Genomic DNA, 20,169 nt, shown 5'->3' on the forward strand with positions numbered 1-20,169 from the left:
TCAAACCTTTTATTCAGCTTCTCTTCAACTTGTAGGGAAAACTGGTATGCCTCTTCAACGCTAGTCATTCTTACCAAACTTAATTCCTCCTGGATGCTAGGTCGCAACCCACTGATATAACGAGCAACCTTCTCCTTATTTGCTTCTGCATGTTCCGCTCTAATCAAGAGTTAGTAAAATCCCTCTATATATTCTTGGACTGATCTTCCTGCTTGCTTTAACCCATGCATCTTCTTAAACAAATCAAGCTCATAGTCCACAGGAATGAACTGCTTCTTCAATTTGTCCACCATGCGATCCCATCTTGTGATCTTCTCCTTTCCTCTTCTATTTCTTTCCAATTGGACCTCTTGCCACTAGATTTTGGCATGGCCTTTTAGTTTGGCCTTTGCAAACTTAACCCTATCTAGGTCCCTGATATCCTCATAGTCAAAGTATTCTTCTAGTTCATTGATCCAATCGATCAATTCATCTGGTTTCAAATTTCCTGAAAATACACCCACTTCAATTGTGGGTCTTTTCCCAAACTTAGTAATGGCCCTAAAAAGCCTTTCCTCTGCATGATTCAGAACTTCCCTATCAAATTCCTCTTCTAGTCCCATTACTTCTTCTTCATTGTCATCCTCACTTTCGTCACCTACGGCAACATTTGCTCCTCTACGGAGCTCCTCTTGCAATGCCTACACCTACCTTTGGAGGGCTCTAACCTCCTCAATATTAATAGCTCTGGACCTTCTGCCACGTTCTCTTTGTGGAGGCATCTTCTAACTCAAACCCACAACCACACAGTCCTGGTGCAAACTGCCTCACAGTCGACGCTCTGTCTACACACTCAGGAAAACTTGCTCTGATACCACTTGATGGGGACACAACCCACAAACAGAATAGACACAACAAAAAAGGGAAATTGTATTAACTGAGAAAATAAGCTAGTACAAACAATACAGAGAAAATAAACTTCAAAACATTCCCAAAGGGCTTACAATAGCATAAATCTAGAGATAATTTCTCCTTTTAGTACCTCCTCTCAAACTCCACTTCGAACTGCCTTTTACAATTCTAGAAATCTCCTTAAATAGACCCCGAAGGGTTAAGGACTAGGACTACATTCTAGAAAGTGCTAGTAGACATCCATCGACCAAATAGAAGGTTCCAGAAGCTACGTTAGAAGTCGGTGCAAATCTAGAAGAATCCAAAAACGGTAACTGAACTTTCAGGAGGCATAACTTTTGAACCGTAGCTCCGATTGACGAACCGTTTACATTTTTGAAAAGCTCTCAAAGCGCTCTATAGCCCTATGGACAAGCTTTGCTCATCCCCCATTTTTTGGCCCTTTTTGAGGTCATTTAATGCTCCTAACTGACTTTGAAGCATTCTTAGGAGGTCTCCAAAACTCGAAAAACTGCAATAACTTTCAAACCGTGGGGCCTTTTGACCTGATTCTTTTTTTGGAATGCTCTAAATCACAATTACATTCAGCTGGCCAATTCACACCTTCTAGGTCACCAAAATGATGGTCAAATTGGATGCTCCTATTTTTTCAAGATTTTCTAGCTCACTGATAGTGGAACTGTGAGAGTTGGAACCTTTATTTGGCCCAAATGGGTATCCAAAATGAAAACACATGAAATAGAAACTAAGTCTAAGTACATTTTTTTGGGTGACACAGGATTGCCCTTATACCTCTGGATGCTCCTGCATCAATGTTTGTGTCTTTTACTGAGAAAAAAAAATGCAATCTCAATCATATTGTTAAGATTTCTCCCTACATTTTTATTGGCAGATCCAACACTGATTGATTATGGTGCTCTTCTTCAGAACATAAGGGATTTAAAAGATGGGAAACCTGTAAAAATTCCTGTATATGATTTTAAGCTCAGCTATCACACTGGCTACATTTTTGACTTTTAGTTTGCATAAAACATATTAATTGTAATTTTCACATGTTGTAATATAATAGTTTTGAATTTTGAATGCTTTGCAAGAAATATTAAATGCTGTCTAGGAATTGCCTGAACTGAAGTTTAGAGTTGGCAAACATTTTATGTGAATTATTTTCAAGGGATGTTGAATTTCCATCATCTATGATTGTTATCATTGAGGGTATCCATGCTCTAAATGAACAATTACAACCATTACTAGATCTTTGTGTGTGTATCACTGGAGGTGTTCACTTTAATCTTGTCAAGTGGGTTCTTAGGGATATTGGCCATTGTCGTCAGGAACATGTAGAGATCATTTCTCAAATATTATAAATGGTAGGTTGACTTTTCCTTATAAATTTTGGCAAGGGAGTTCCTTTTGGGAACCAACATACCTATATACCAAGTTGAGAATAATCTCCTCTTTGTTGGTTCATTTATTTGTTTTAGGGCCATTACACAAGATGAATTACAGGGAAAAGATTTTTACATATTTAGTTTTCTTATGCATGTGTCGTATGGTTGCTACTTGCCTGTCTTTCGAGTATTTGAGCTTACACATTGTATCTAATCATAAGTCTACATCTTTTACTCCAGGACATGCATGTGCACATAGTTGGCTTATTTGTACTTATAGGAGACATCTATTCTATTGTTATATCTTTTAAGAATCACAACATCACTATCTCCAATTTTCCATAGTCAATGACTATAGCATATTGATAACTTCACTAGGTCTTGTCGTGCTTAAATCTCCTTTGTGTAGTACTATGGGTAGGTGCACATACCTAATGCAGGACAAACATGCTCAATTCTAATTGGCATTAAATAACTACCAATAATAATTCTTTGCATATCTTTGACTTAGACCTATTAAAATATTTGAAAAAATAACTATCATAAATTCTACCTTTGTGGTTAATGAAACTTTGCTATCGAAATGCTTTTGTTTGGTCTCAAACCACACTTGCATTTGTTTTTGCTCCCCATAGATGGTCTGGTGTACACTTTTCCCTTGAAGCTCAATACCAAAACACATATCATATGATTTGTAATTTTATTTTACTTTCCTCTTTAAAAAACATACTTAATTTTAACAAATATATAATATGATAATTACAGTAAAGTAGAAAATCATTTTAACAAAACCCTACTGAATGAGGGAGTGAGACATGGATGCACAATTTTTGTTGGCCTATTCAATGTATAATGGTATAATGAATGTCATACTTTACCTCAAGATTTCTTCCATGAAACTCCTCATTTATCCAAGATTCAAGTGATGTCTTTTAAGCATGTATTGCTACTAATTGTGGATTCAAAACTTCCTTTCTGAATTTAGATTATTGCTGAACAATACATTAGCCTCTTGTCCAAAACCCATTGCTTTGTGTGACTAGAACCAAGATATGGAGTTCACTCCTAAAGCTTATATTACTTCTGAGAATTCCTTTTGTAAGCATGGGTTATTTTCTGCCTTTGTCTTTTGTATATTATTATTATTGATTGATCATTGGAATAAAGAAACAAGAGAACAATCTTCAAAATTTAATTTGCATTACTGGTGGGATCTTATGTATTTTAAATGGTGATGATGCCCAAGAACAAAGCTACTTGGTGTCTATTGTCAAGAACTATAGTTTGGATTGTTATCTATAGATATTTGTCTTTGTGTTCTCTAATGAGAGGCATTTACAAATGATATTTTTTTAATTTTTAATTAAATGTGAGAATGGATTTTGCAGGTTTATCCAATGTATAAGGTGCATATTGAACCTCAACTAGAAACTGCACATATTAAAATTATCATTAAATTTAATCCTTTTTCTAGGTTTCAAACCCCAACTTACATTTTTAAGGTATTATAATATAACATCTTATGATTTGGTACAAATCATAATTTGGTACAAATCATAATTTGGCTAAGTGTCTCAATGGATAATTGTAGTTAGACACTTTAGTTTCCTGATACATGTCCCTACTACTTTTTTTTGCAGTCTAGTCACATTATTACAGAGGACCAAATTAGGGAAGTTTTGTGCATAGAAGATCTTGGAAAAACTAAAGAAACTTACGACATCTATCTTTTGCTCCCTGGGGAAGATGCAGAGACATGCCAGTCTTACCTAAGGATGTGAAGTAGAGAGGGAAAATACAACCTTATGTTTGAGGTAATTATGAATTTGTCCCTTGCCTCAGTTTATAATAGGATCTGACATATTTTTTGAGTCACAAAATTTGATATGTAAATTTTATGTTTGTAGTTACAAATATCTTCCAATTTAAAAAAGACCCATTTCTTTCTTAGTAAAAGTGAAATCCAGTTTATCCGAGAAGTTGTCTTTGAGATAGTGAAAGTCTTCATTTCAAACTAAAAGTAGTTGCTATGTCATTGGTACTTGGTGCACTTTATTTTTTTGAAATGATAGAATTTCATTGTGATAGCAGGAATGGGTTACAGATCATCCATTTAACATATCTCCAAGGATAACATTTGAAGTTGGTGTCCATCTTCTTGGAGGCTTGATGGCCCTAGGATAGACAACAACTTCATCATTGAAGCGAACAAGTTGTATATTCACAAGTGATAGGGTGATAGTGAAAGTTGATAAGCTTGAAAAACTATAGTAGAAGTACATACAGTTATTCAACATATTTCAAGACTTTTTGGGCTATGAAAGGAATTCATTTGGGAGGTACTATTGTCTTTTTGATGTTTTGAAAATTGTTGATTTGAATTTTTGTGAATTCATCATTAGGTCCAGGGTAAGGACAAGTCCTTAGTTGTAGAGGTTGCTTGGAAACTGGGCCTTGATGGGTCATATATTCCTTGCTCCTATATTGAGAAAATACAAGTTGAGAGGTTAAGAGCTGAAATAATGGTAGGGATTGAGTCACAAAGCTTCATATCATATTTTTATACACCAAAAAAGTCACCAAGTTTTCATTCAAGTTATATTTTGTACTTATGTATTGTGTGTTTTGATAGGCACTTCTTGATGACCTTAAGTCCAAGTTATTGCAAAATGATTTTGAGGCTACCAGTCCTAGGTCATTTTGTTGGATATCTGATGTAAAGCTTGGGTTAAAGACTCAGTATAGTAAAAGGTATTTTGCTGGAATCCTAAAAAGTGTTTTTGGCCATATCATTTTCACCATGTAATAATATGAAGGCCTATATTTTCATTCTTTTTATGTATATATTTTTTGTCTTTTAAATGGCTTAATTATCATAATTATTTTAGTTAGTACTTTTTTATTTTTTCTGGACATATGGTTAGTTGAAGCTAAGATACCTTGATCCTCCTTTGCTTTTTTTAAACTAGAAATATAAAGACATACTATTAAAGTTTGAGGTGTTTCCATCTGCTATATATTTTGGTTGGAAGATACTCTTTTCTTTTAACTATTTTGTTCCATTGTTATAGGATCTAGATTTGATTTCTATAGAATACATTGTTATCATTTTCACTATTGTTACTAGCCCGCATGATCTGACATGATTGGTATTTACAATCTCTTTGTTCGTTGTGTCAAAGATGAATTTATGGATTGGGTATCTCTTAGATTCTGATACTCGTCTTTCCTGTGTTCTTTTTCTGATGCTAGATATTAGAGGTTTTCATTTTTATACAAAGAAAAAAAGTATAGAATAGTACTGTGGTAGCAATTGAGAAGCAGTGTTTTAGTCATATCATGGGTTTTCCAGTTTGTTATTTCTTTGTAATATGTGAAGAATGTCACCTTCATCATGTTTCAAATTATATCAGAACTTTTGGAAGACAAGCTTTATGGATGATTCATATTATAACAATCTTCTAGACAATATGTTTACTGAGCTTCTTTGATGGGCTCTAAATGACTAGCAGTGAAATTATAATTTTACTTTTTTTGTTCCATCTGTAGTTTGAAATATCACTCAATAAAATCTTGCAAGACATACCATGATTTTTCAAGTCAAAATTTGCCAAAAATTCACCAAAATTGAGGTAGGTGAGTTAATGTACAAATTTCTTGGCTGTAAAATTAATTCATTACTTGTAAGATTCTTGATTACTGCAAGTTTCCAAATAATTACTATCTAATTGCTTAACATTTCCTAATATATTTATGGAAATTATAGTTAATGCATTATTTTTATGATAGCTAGTACTTTACCATGAATCTAAAAATTACTGCGAATTCATAGGCATTTTTCACTATAGTTGTGAGTTAGAGTGGTATGATTGATACATAAATGCATTTTGAAATTTAGTGCTATCTTTATTTAGGGCTTATAATGAGTCTAATTTCACTTTATCATAACTTATTTTTCTGATGCTTTTTAGTGTGTCCAATTTTTTACAATTGGGAAAATTGCAATTCTAATTTATTTTTTCAGTTTAAATCTGTTAGTTCAGGTTTATCCACTAAAATTGGGCTTATTTAAAGATTTATAGGTACTTATTGGTTATTGTTACAAAGATTTTAAATTAGTTATTTCTTTTGCTACTATTAGAATACTAATTGTTTTCCATAACATCCATTGTATCTGTAACTATAAGGAAAATGGTAATGGTTGAAGTTATCCAACTTAAAAAGATTTGACAAAGGCCTGGGTAGTGAATTTACTCTGAAGAGAAGATATCTTTATTGAGATGCCTGTTGACTCAGTTCCCGTCCTCCAACATCATCTTTTTTATAATTGTGAATTCTTTCTGTGACACATGGCTTAGAAATTATTAATTTATTGTATTTCCTTTGTTTAGAAGTGGCTATAATGTTCCCAACAATATCACCATTAAGAGTTGAAAATCAAGTGGCAAGTTTCAAGAGGAATTGGGAAAATAGGGGTAGCTTAAGAGATTTTACTATCAACCACTTGGAGAGCTTTTAAATAGTATCTAGACCAAGGCTCAAAATTTATCTTCAAAAGCTTAAAAAGATTTGATGGTGTTTTCACATTGGTTGCTAATTTTCCACATGCAATTTATGTTCATGCTTAATGCTATATTTGTATTGAAAAGATTTGCCTCTACATCTTGCAAAATCACGTGCGGTCTTTAAAGTCTTTGTAACAACCTAGACAATTTTCTATCCTTACTTGTTATGTTGTGGAACACACATCTCCAACCATAATCCTCAATGCTGGAAAAATTCCTACTTCCACTATCAAATTCCCCTACTTTCTCCCATTTATGTACTATTTTTCTTAACAATCTCCATAATTTTTCATCCTCAAAAATTGTATCTCTTCTATGAGTGGAGCCATTGTGAAGTAGCTAGTCCATCAAATGAGAAAAGTGATATTGTAAATGTGCGTGTCTTTAAAATCAGCACAATATTTGTGATCATTCTATGAACTTTTCCCTGAACAAAGAGAGCAATTACTATAATAGATTGGTGCATACCAACACCAATTAGGGTGATTTAGTGATATTTTGACTAAAAGTGTTCATCTAGTAAAAGAAGATTTTTCTCTAAGGGACCCTTGGAAGAAATGGTCATATTGATAACTGTCGTGCTATGTTGTATTTTTCTTAATATCAAATGCATAACAATACTTTTCCAAGTGGAAAAGCTTGCATAGCTTATTTTCTACATTTAGGACCAACTGAATACTACGTGGGAAGATAAAGTTGTATATTTGAAATCAATATGTCTCCTATAAGCAGGATTCAAATATTGTTTGTCATAGATTTGTAAGTGCTAGCTTGTACAAGTTTATTAGAGATATTGTGGCAGCCCTTTACCATCTGGCCCTCAACAAGATTTTATTTTGTCTCTTGAGATGACACATAAGTGATCTTTCAGACAATGGTATGAGCTTGTTGGTGCAGGGCATCCCTTGTGTCAAGGGGGTCATCTAAATGAAGTTCATTTCTTTATGGTAGGTTTAGGTCATGTTAGTGATTTTTTGTCCACTTGTAAAAGTGTTAGGCCATTTGGTGTTTTATAAACCAATGGCTTTTCACCTATAGGAAACCTAGGCTTAGGTTCATGCCAATGGCATCTAGGTCTTTGATTATGCATATCTACATTTTAGGAGTATAGGGTAGGAGTTAGTCTCAATTTTGGTCAATAAGAGCACTTTTTCTTAGATAGTTGCTCCAAAATGTTTTAATGTTGTAAAAAATGTTGTAATGCAACATTTTGAGAACTTTACAAAAAGTTTTCAAATGGCAAAACTGAATTTAGTTAAGGAAATTCAACTATTCCTGCAATCCAAAGCAGTTGGATCAAGCAAGTTGTCTTTAAAACCATTGGTGAACCTGTCACAAGGCAGAGCTCAGTCATTTTTTATAGGTTATTTTGATATCAATAAAATTTTCTCTATTTTCTCTCTAATTTTGCTGTTGCAAACAACCTTTTCATACTTTTACAGATTGGCATGGGTCTAAAAGTCATATGAACGAATAGTTCTATGAGTATTCTTTCAAATGCAACAAGTTTGAAGGAATTTGGTTCAATTTGGAGTGAGATCTTGCTATTTCACTCCGACTAGGTCAGAAACCCTCACCAATCTGGGCTTTCATGCAAATGGATGTGGATTTGTTACAATAACTGACCAAATTGCTTGAAATTTTGGTGCTGTATAGTTTGATGAGTCTATTTAGGGATTTTAGAAGGAGAGACTCAGAGGATGTGGTTTACTATTTTTAAACCTATGCCCTATGACAAGTAGTCGGGTGAGTTTAGCCTGGGAACAATTCAAATGGAACTCATAGACCAAATGCATGGATTCAATCAATCAAGGTGGATAGTGCAAGTCATGAGACAATTGTAAGACATTCCTAACATTAACATTTTGGCTTATGTACCCATTTTGGTAGGGTTTCTTTGCAATCAAGCCTAGATAGGCCTGCTAGGACTGCATGTGCATTGAACACTATCATTATGTTGGAGTAAGTTTAGATGTTAGATGTTGGGGAAGACTATCAAGTGTTTAAAAATACATTGATTCATCATCCTTTGTCTAGTCAAGGATTGGAAGTCTGTGCTTTTCAACAAAAACAACAGAATCATAGATTGGCATAACTATCATATATCATATGGTTTGAAGTTGTTGCTGTCTGTGAGTTCAGAACCATGTCAAGACTGAGTTTAGAGAATCCACAAACATTTCCTTATGTCATATCAATGACTTGGAATGTTCCAAAGTTACTAATAGATCAGTGAGGTACAATTTTGTAATGACTATCACAATCAAGCGGTGGCTGTTTGGTTCAAAGGTGGACATCAAGAAGTTTGGGGTTGTGTTAGTGATTTCAAAGAATCAACAAAGGCAAGTCTTAAATAGTGTAAATCTTGTCAATGACTTGGAGTCTTCAAGGTTTGTGTTAACCTTTGGGAGTACACTTGTGTTATATCTGTCACTATGATTGTTGGCATAGAATTTGTGTGGGCAAAAATCGAGTTATCTATGAGTCTAGTGTTCTTTGGGTAGAGTTGATGGTCATAGGAATTTTTCAAGGGTAAGGCACATAGATACCTTCAAGGTGCCCTTGAAAATTGAAGTGGGGTGTGTTGGGAATTGCACCAAGCAGAAACAAAGTTTCTTTGTTGTAGTTCCATTAAGAGATTGTAAGATTATTGATTTCTTATAGATTCCTTGAAGGATAGAAGGACTACAAATTTAGACAAGTACCATTGATTGATGAAAAATATAAAGACTATAAAGAAGTACAAGAGGCATTGAAGTTTCTTCCATTGCCACTGTGCATCACTTGTATACTCTAATGCTAGAATACTTACACTACCAAAGAAAACTCTCATCACTAGGCATTTGCTTAATCATTGTTTATAACGCCAAGTGGTGAAGCTGCATCAATTTAAACAGAGCTATTATAACTTCTTTGGTAGTGAACTAGAACTTCTATGTCTGACCATTATGTATGAATAATGAACATTAAATGGAAAATATTACTAGAAAATTTTGAAAAATGTTTGGCATTATACCCCTTATAATGCATAAGAAGTTTTGAATTTGTTTCAAAATTACTTTAAAAATTAAAGAAATAAAAAAAATACTATAAGAAATTCTCTCAATTCCCTTATTTGATTTCAATGCTCTCTCTATGTTAGTTTCAAAGATCAGATTTGATGCTAGTTTCTTATAGAATTGTCTTTTTATAATACAAAACAATGTAAATCTATCCATACAGATGCAAGTAAAGGAAGGTTGAGGTTCCGGGTTAATAGAGATATTGTGCACATCACAGCTGACATGGATATGGTGCTCCAGTTATTAAATCATCCAATCTCTAAAATGGGTAGGAGGATAAGATCTCTCAAATCCCTCAATTGATTTCAAGTTTCAACGCTGCCTCTATGACTAATTTTGTCCTAGATTTGTGTTAGATTTTACTTCCCTTGCTAGAAGTAATATTTAGGCGCAATTTGTCTCTTACAACCCCCTATTTTGTTTCCATTGTACTCGATTGGTTTAGGTTCCTAAAGGAAGGGTTTAGTTTGTGGCATAATAGGAGATGGAACACAATAATGGTGATGGTTTTGGGGTGTTCCTAGCTATAAGACGATACAACTAACTCTAATTTGGACAAGAGGATAAGAACTCTTCAACTCCCTGATTGATTTCAATGCTCCCTCTATGATTGATTTTGTATATCTGATTCGGTCCTAGATATTTGTTAGATTTTTATTAGCATTCTAGAAGTAATGTTTAGCTGCAATCAATGTCTCTTATAACTCTTATTTTGTTTCCTTTGTACTTGATTTGTTTAGATTCCTAAAGGAGGGTTTAGTTTGTGGCACAGTAGGAGATAGTACGCCACAGTGGTCATGGATCTGTTGTTTCCACCTATAAAAACAATACAACTAATTGTAGGAGGATAAGAAATTCTTAACTCAATTATATGATTTCAGAACTCTCTTTATGATTGATTTTAAAGAATTGATTTGATCCTATAATTTTGTCACCACAATGGTCATGGATTTGGTGTTTCCACCTAAAAGATAGTACAACTAATTGTGGCAAGAGGATAAGAAATTCTTGACTCAAAAGGAGGGTTCAATTTGTGGCATAGTAGGAGATATCACACCACAATAGTCATGGATCTATTGTTTCCAGCTATAAAGACAATAAAACTAATTGTGGCAGGAGGATAAGAAATTCTTAACTCAATTATATTATTTCAGCACTATCTCTAATTGATTTTAAAGAATTGATTAGATCCTATAGTTTTGTTTGAATTGTGTTGTTCATACAATTTTTATACTCCTGCTAGAAGTACTCATCTACAATAACCATAGGCAAGTAGATCTTGTGCATAAGGTTTAATGTATATGTTGGATGTTGTCAGGACTGTCAAGACTATTTTAGCTATTTTGTTGGAGTGCTGGATTTGTTCAGGTTTCTGAAGGGAGGTATATTAGAGGCAACCACTCAAATGTGTGCATGGATTTGGTGTTTCTAGCTATAAAACAATACATATAATTTTTCTAGAAGTATATGAAATTCTAAACTCCCTTATTCGTATCTGACACTCTCTCTATGTTTAGGTTAAAATAATTGATCTTACTTTAGTTTTCTTTATAGAATTGTCTTTTTGTAACACAAAACAATGTTAATCTATCCATATAGATGCTTTAAAAAGAAGGTTTGAGGTTCTTGGCTAATAGACATATTGTGCACATAATAATTGACATGGATCCATCTATTAAATGATTTGATCTCTAATTTGTTCAGGAGGATAATAACTCTTTAGCTATCAAATTTGAATTCTATGCTACTTCTAAATGATTTTAAAGGTTCTTGGCTAATAGACAAATTGTGCACATGACAGTTGGCATGGATCTAGTTATTAAATTTTGTATAAATGCATTTGTTTAATAACAGGTGTGAGAAATTAGATGTTTTCTCAAATAAGCACAAAAAACTCTTAATGACAAACAATATTGCCTGTGTTAGGGGTGTGATTGTTTGGATTATATCAAATATTTTGATGCACACTTCACAAATTTCACTGGAGGAGTAAAAACTATTGAGAATTGTGTCTACTTGCATGAGGAAGATCATGAGATTCTTTGGAAACATCAAGATGGGAGGACATGCTTAGCACAAGTTCATATATCTAGGTGTCTAATAGTGTCCTTTATCTATACTGTTGCAAACTATGAATACAACTTCTTTTGGCACTTTTATCAAGTACAAATGTTGTTTAGTCTAGAACTTTTATCAAGTTTTGATTTCACACTCATGTTGCTACTATTTCAAAATTCAAACATAAGAATCAAGCATTCTCAATAAGACTAAGAATTTGCAAACCTAAAAATGTAAAGTTGAAATGATAGAGAATGGATGGCAAGAATTTAATTTAGTTTTTTTTGGCTCATACTTTGTAATGATAGTTTGAGTGGCTGCAAATATATTTAGGTTTTTTGGGATCAATATTTTAGTGGTATACTTCCACAGTAGGAACATTTTGGAAAAATAAAATAATTTTCTCATTATGTATTGTACAATGATGCTTTTTGGTGGTTATATTAATAATTGAAAATTTGTATGTAGGTTGTAGAGGTGAATGTTGAAGTTGAAGAACCTGGTGCCAATAACATTCATAGCAATGCATTCTATGCCAAAGAGGACTTATTACGAACATAACTGCAAGCTCAGTGAGATTATACTAGATTATGGTGTATGCTTAATGATTGCTACAATTATGCCTTATATAGCAGATTTTAGGCCTGCCCACACGATTGTGGACTCTTAGAGCTATCACGTGGAAGATTCTAATGTAAGTATGCAATGCAATATTTTCTATTGACTTATGGTTCATGTGATGAGTTAGAATGTTGTGTATTCTAAAGCTTTGGTTATCAAATGGCAGGGATTGAGCTTTACAAATCGTATAGTAAGACCTAAAAGGCTCAAGGAGATAGTAAGGAAACTAGCAGTCATTAGTGAAGCCATAAATGAGGAGAAGAAAATGACAAAGAAGAAGAGAGTTAGGAGAATTCTTATGCCAAACTTGTATTCTAAGATTTCAATTCAAAATGCCTCTATAATTAATGTCAAATTCTCCTAGACATCTGTTCCTAGGATGTCCTGGGATGGAGTGGCTGGAGGAGAACCCAAGTATGTATCTCAAGACAATGTAGGATTATTTGTTTATGGCAGTAGTTAGATTTTAGCAAAATGTGAATGCCATCTCCTTGCAAGAAATATTATCAAGAAACAAAGATGTTGAGTGATGTTCTTTGCTAATGCATAGGGTCACTTTTGGGCTTTCTGAGTCTATTGTTTGAAGTAGAGACATCAAATTTGTTGGGAAATTTTGGTCCACAAGGATACAAGGCTCAGGAAGAGTGTTTCCTATCACACACAGATAAATGACCATGCATAGGTGATAAACATGAACTCAGTGCAACTCATAAGAGGATACAAAAATTAGCATCCTCAATCTTGGAGTGTGTCACTTCCCTATATTTAACATTTCTATTATAAAGCAGGTCATTCTCAACAAATTGGTCACCTTTTGAAGCATATCTAGGTCATTTTCCTTGAACTCCACTTGACATAGCTTTGGAATAATAGGAAGAGAATGTAGGAGAAGATTTCTAAGGAGTTAGACATTAAATTTTTTTCAGAGGTCTAGACAAATTTAAGACATTAAATTTTTTTGAGAGGTCTAAACAAATTTAACTCCAAGTAAACTACCAATTGTAAAAAACTCAAAATATGTACTACCAAAGAAATGATCAGCATACTACTTCTTTTTATATGACAAAATTTCAATAATGTGAGGATAAATTAGTCCTTGTCAGACTAATTGAAGTTACAATGAAAGTTCTTTTGGTTCAGTTTTGCAGAGAAACTTTCCTATTGGGATTCTTTTGTCAAATTTGATTTTGACTGAATTTGTTTTAGTCACTTCACAATGAAAATGTCCTTTGCAAAGATGTTAGGCTTGCAATATATATTAGAACTTCAGTTTGGGTGTTTGTTGGATGAGGAGTTCTAGTTGTAAAGGTTTATTTTCTACTCAATGATTATCCTATATGTCTTCAACTACTAAGCTCATGTTTTTGAAGTTTAAACTTTAAAAGTAATTTGGACATTTTATCTCATGACTTCCAATTTTATCATGTTTTGATTTTCTTTGGGTATTAATTTGCACTTTTGGACAATTTTATATTATCTTTTAATAGATTTATATTTATTTTTGGACAAATGTATAGATACCACAATGTATATGGGAGGTCCTTTACTTATGAGAATGCATGCATCCATTATATGTAGATACTTTTTTAATGTAAAATTACAAGTGGACCTACATGATAGTGGTTATTGGTTGAACATTTTTAGGTAGAAGGAAATATAGTGCATATAATGAAGGCATTGGCTAGTCACCCCAGAGAAGCACAAAGTCTGATTGAAGATCATTCACTTCAAATTTTATTTCAAATGGTTGCAAAAGGGGAAAATATTGGTACACTTCCTTTGCACATAGTTCAACTTCACGAACATACTGTGCAGGTTAGATTTAGCCATAATTTATGCCAATTCTAGGAATAATATGAGGGTTTCCTTTGAAATATTGAGCTCTCTTAATTATAAGATTTTAAATAACATTTCAGTTATAATGTAGATACTTGGTCTCCTTTTGGTCAATGATAATGGAAGCACAGCCAAGTACATTCACACTCAGCATTTGGTGTGTTTTCTAATGACTAATTAGGCTTGTTAATTCAATGTATTGAGCAGTCAAATAATCATTCAGTGGATGAATGGACTTGAACTTATTATGGTTTTATAACTTGTTAAATATTTGATTTCTATGAATTTTAATTTTCTATGCTAAAGTGCATGTTGATCTTTGTTACTATTAGAGTTATTTCTTTATCTAGGGGCAAAGATAAAATGATTTTTTTTTTTTTTCAAGTTTCAAAATTATTTTTATCAGTCATTTGTTTCCTAGCTAGATTTTTCTTTGTTGGTTCTTGGTCATTGTTGTCTCAGAACCATTCCATTAATTCTCAAAATACATCTATTCAAATGGCTAATGTAGATAGTGAACGAAGAGAAAGGTCTCTATATTGTTGCAAATATTATGAATTTGAGGTATACTTTGATTATTATTTAGGCATTTAATGCTGAAGTTGGCTCATTCATGATATTTATCCATTAGAAATATTCCACTTTTTGCTATGTCATATTTTAGATTCATAAAGATGGATACAGTTTCTAGCTCAAGTGATTTATCTTTAATACACATGATATTCTTATTCATTACTGGCAGAGTGACATAGATCAGCCATCTAATAGGATGGGGCTAGGCCAAGTTAAAAATATTGGTATTGTTGAAAATAAAAGATATAGCCAAAATAAGCTTGCCAGAGATCAAGTCCACCTACAGCAGGGGATACAGATGACCTAGAGAGTTGACCTAGGGGGTAGACTTGGTGAGCAAACTTAAAGAGTTGACTTGGTGAGCATACTTGAATTGTCAGCTTGGCAAGTTCACTTGGGGAGCTGACCTGGCAATCTAACATGGTGAGTGGGCTTAAAGTGGTGACTTGGTGGGGCAAGTTAGTGAACCGACTTAGCAAGGCCACTTGGAGAGGCAACTTCATGAGCTGACTTGGTGAGAGGACTCAAAGACTGACCTTGATGAGGCACTTTGGTGGGGTGACTTGATGAGCGAACTCAAATTCAACTTGATGAGTGTACTTGAACAGTCAACTTGGTGACATGACTTGGTGGGGTGACTTGGTGAGCCCACCTAGTGAGCGTACTTGAACAATGGACTTGGTGAGCTGAAATGGTGAGTCAACTTAAAGTGGTGAGTTGGTGGGGCAAGTGGGGGTGACTTGGTGAGATAACCTAGAGAGTTGGCCTAGGGGGTGAACTTGGTGAGCAAACCAACTTGGTGAGTGTACTTCAATTGTCAGCTTGGCGAGATAACTAGGGGAGCTGGCTTAACAATCTAACATGGTGAGTGTGCTTAAAGTGGCAACTTGGTGGGGCAAGTTGGTGAGCGGACTTACCAAGGCCACTTAGAGACGCGACATGGTGAGCTAACTTGGTGAGCAAGCTTGATGAGTGGACCTAAAGACTGACCTTGATGAGGCATTTTGGTGGGGTGACTTGATTACCAAATTCAAAGAGTCAACTTGGCAAGCATACTTGAATAGTCGACTTGGTGGGGCAAGTTGGCAAGCTGACTTAGCGAGTCTACTTGGTGGGGCAAGATGGTGAGTCAACTTGGTGCAGCAACTTGGCAAGTTGACTTGGTGAGTGGATTTAACAACTCACCTTGATGAGGCACTTTGGTGGGGTGACTTGATGAGCGAACTCAAAGAGTCAAATTTGTGAGCGTACTCAAATAGTCGACTTGGTGACATGACTTGGTGGGCTAGCTTGGCAATCTGACCTGGCATGTGTACTTGAACTATAGACTTGGTAAGCTAACTAAACGAGTCAACTCATTAATGTGACTGGGTGGGAGTGACTTGGTGAGCTGACCTAGAGAGTTGACCTAGGGGATGGGCTTGGTGAGAAAACTTAAAGAGTTGACTTGGTGAGCACCCTTGACTTGTCGACTTGGTGAGCAGACTTGGGGACTTGGTGGGACATGTGGGTGAGCTAACTTGGTGAGGTGACTTGGCAAGCTAACTTGGTGAGCACATTTAAGGACTAACCTTGATGACGCACTTTGGTGGGGCAACTTGATGAACAAACTCTGAGTCAACTTGGTGAGTGCACTTGAACAGTTGACTTGGTGAGCATACTTCAATTGTTAGCTTGGTGAGCTGACTTGGGGAGTCAGCATGGCAATCTAACATGGTGAGTGGGGTTAAAGTGGCAACTTGGTGGGGCAAGTTGGCAAGCCGACTTAGTGAGGCCACTTAGAGACGTGACATGGCGAGCTGACTTGTTGAGCAAGCTAGATGAGCAGACCTAAAGATTGACCTTGATGAGGCACTTTGGTGGGGTGACTTGATGACCAAACTCAAAGGGTCAACTTGGTGAGCATACTTGCACTAGTACATTTGGGTACATTTTTTGACCTTTATTGGTCAAATTTTTGACCCAATTTTTGACAAAATTTTGACCAAATTTGACCAACCCATTGGTCAAAATTTTTTTGCTCAAAATTTTGACCAATTCATTGGTGTAGGCACCTAAAAAACCTTTAGAAAATAAAGTATTTTTATTTTCTAAAAAATTCTTGATGACATCATCATTTATTAATTAATTAATTATTTAATTAATTAATTTATTTTTATGCCATTAAATCCCTTTATCTTAATTAAAAATATTTAATTAAGAAATCCCTCCCAAAAATTTTTAAATCTTATTTAAACATTATTTCCTTATTTATTAATTATTTAATTAATAAATTGACCAAAAATTCGAAAATAATTAATTAATTAATTTTTTTCCCAAAAGTTGGCCAATTTCCTTAAGACCAATAACCTCTTCCAAAATCTTCTAATCCTTCTTTAATTTCGATTAAAGGCTAATCTCATCATTTCCTACCCCTAATCCCAACTCAAAATATTTAATCAAGATTAAATATTAATCCTAATGTTTATTAAAAATATTTTAATAAATATCTCCTCAACCCAAACCCTTGAAATAAATAAAACTTTATTTATTTCATAAAATCTTATCCTAGGAAGTTCTAGACTCTTCTAGAAAGTCTTCATCCTCATCCAAAGCCTAGACTCTTCTAGAAGATGTCTTTAACCCTAATCCTAATCCCCTCCTAACCTTGTCACATTCCTTAAACATGGGTTAAGACTTGCTAACTCAAGCCAAAGTTAACAAATATCTCCTCCTTCACCCACCCTCATTAATTGCAATCCACTTGCCATCCACTTGCCTAGTCCTAAGCCATCTCTAACCCTTCTTCTAATCATTTTCACAATCCTAAGCAAGCTTAAAACCTTTCTAATCAAGCCCAAGTCGAAATTGCTCTCATCTCCCTCAAAATATCTTCAACCACAAAACTTTATAAAGCCGACAAAGTCATAAATGTTCTTACAAAGCACTTATGAAGGGTCTTTATGAAGATTTCATCCCTTGAGCCTCCTTTGTTGACTCATCCTTCCCCTTTCTTTCATCCTCTCACCATGTGACATGTGTCACTCCTTGATTGCTTGTAAGGAAGCACAATCCATGTGCTCTCCTCTCATGCAATCTAAGCCCTCCATAAGATTTTTCCCATCCTTGCATCTTAGCCCTCAATCCCTCAAGCCTCTTGCCTATAAATTGGATGCTTTCCCTTTGCAAAACAACACAATCCATGAAGTAAAGTTATAATGCTATTTTGAGAGCCAAATTCATACTAAAGCCATCTATCCACACCAAAAATCCACAATCATCCATTGAAGCCTTTGGAAGCATATTGAGCATACATCCTATCCATTTAGATAAAGCCACTCAACAAGAGAGCTTCTCATTGAGAGAGCCCATTAATGGCTCATATTTTCAATTGAGAGCTCATCTTAGTCTATCTTGAAGTTTATGAATTTTGTTTAGTTTGTAGAAATTTTATTTAAATTTGGTTTCTATTAGCATACTAACATTGCTCATATACATTTTGGCACGCCCGGTGGGACCCCGCATGGGTCATCTTCATTAGCTTTTTTAGTCAAGTTTTGTATGTCATTTGCTGATTTTGGCTAATTTTGCTTGTTTTTGTGATTGGTAGGATTGTATAAATTGGTTTTGTAGGTCCACATGAGCATGAAGAAGACAAAGGAACTCATAGTCTATCTCATAGTATTTGCAGATTTTTCAAGCTTATAGGTGGACAAAGCACTTGGAATTCTTCTTCCTCTTCTTGTCTATATTCTTCTTATTCCATCTACTTCTTCTTCTTCTTCTTGTGGGAGATCTTGCCCATTTTTTTTTTTAAGGATGCAAAATCATACACACTTCTTTTTAGTGCTTAAAATGAACCCCGAAATCATACTTAAATCCATTAAAAAATTAAAAATTTGCAAAAAAGAAAAAATCTTTTAACAAGTAAAACTAAACCAATCCAATCATTTGCATCCTTGCAACATCAAGGTTTTAGATGCATTCATGCAAATTTAGGAACACTTCATTTTTGAAAATTTAAAAAGAACTTCAAGTTTACATTTCAAAAGGTTCCAAATCAACACTAAGTGCACACTAAAATCTAAATCAAACTCAAAGCATCAATCAAGGATAAAATGAACCTCATTTGCAAATATTTTAAAGTTGTTTTAAAAATCTCATGAAAACTAAGAGTCCTAAATGGTTGCCAAAAATTGTCCTAAAAGCTTTGTTATTTGTTCCAAACAAATTTCTTGTTGCAAAATCTTGAATGTTTCTTAGGTTTTTCATGCATCAAAACAATCTAGGAATATCATTTTTGGGCTTAAAATATGCAAACTAGAACACAAATTCTTGAATGAAAACCAAAGTCCAAAGAGTCATTTTCACTTTTGAGTCCAAATCAATCTTGAATGATCTAAGGTTAAAACAAAGCACTTCAAAGTTCTTAAAACAACACACAAAATCTCAATCTTGAATGCTCAAAGGAAAAAACTTGAATGTTTAATCACTTGTCTTTGAATGCATGTTGCTAAACACACTCTTGAATGCCATGGATTAAAATCAAATTTTTCTTAAATGCATGATTAAAACAACAAATCCAATCTTGAATGCCAAGGATCAATTAACCATTGCAATATCAAACACTTCATTTGGAGCTTCTAAAATTGAACAAAACAAATCTCTTTTCCACATGCAATTTAGGTAAAGTTTGATTTTTGGATATTTAAGAGACTTTGTTAAGTTAAATACAAATTTGCAAAAATCAATTTGAGTAGTTCCTTGGACTCACCTCTTTTCTAATCACCCATCAATTCAACCATTGGTTGCAATCTCAGCACCATTTATAGGGATGGGTCTACTTGAAAAAGGTGTTAAATGTTCCACAGTCTAACTCACTCACTTGGTCTTTGAACATTTGCTTTAACTTTATCAAAAAATTTAAATGACCAGAACTCTAGATTAAATTGATCACACTTCATTTGGGCATAAAAATTGAACAACTCTTGACGTGGAGGGCCTCCAGGCGTGCACTTGGCAATCGAGTTTCACACATCTTTGTTTTGGGCTTAAAATAAACTCACACTCAATCTTGAATGCCTAACAATCAATGAACATTGCATGGTTTTGACGCATTTTCAATGGCGGTCACATTTCTTATGTTGACGATCTCTCGACTTTCATTATGCTAATGACACTGTCAAATTGGAATGA

General features: G+C 34.3%; 1 pseudogene; it reads left to right on the plus strand.

Annotated features, from left to right (window-relative positions):
- LOC149560165 (inorganic pyrophosphatase TTM1-like) overlaps positions 1-12,525 on the plus strand; it is a 31,792-nt pseudogene extending 19,267 nt beyond the window's left edge.
- Positions 12,526-20,169: the final 7,644 nt, after the last annotated feature.

The sequence above is a fragment of the Cupressus sempervirens genome, chromosome 4 (assembly GCF_028749045.1).
Source record: "Cupressus sempervirens isolate cs-2001-9-10 chromosome 4, ASM2874904v1, whole genome shotgun sequence".
Lineage (NCBI taxonomy): Eukaryota > Viridiplantae > Streptophyta > Pinopsida > Cupressales > Cupressaceae > Cupressus > Cupressus sempervirens.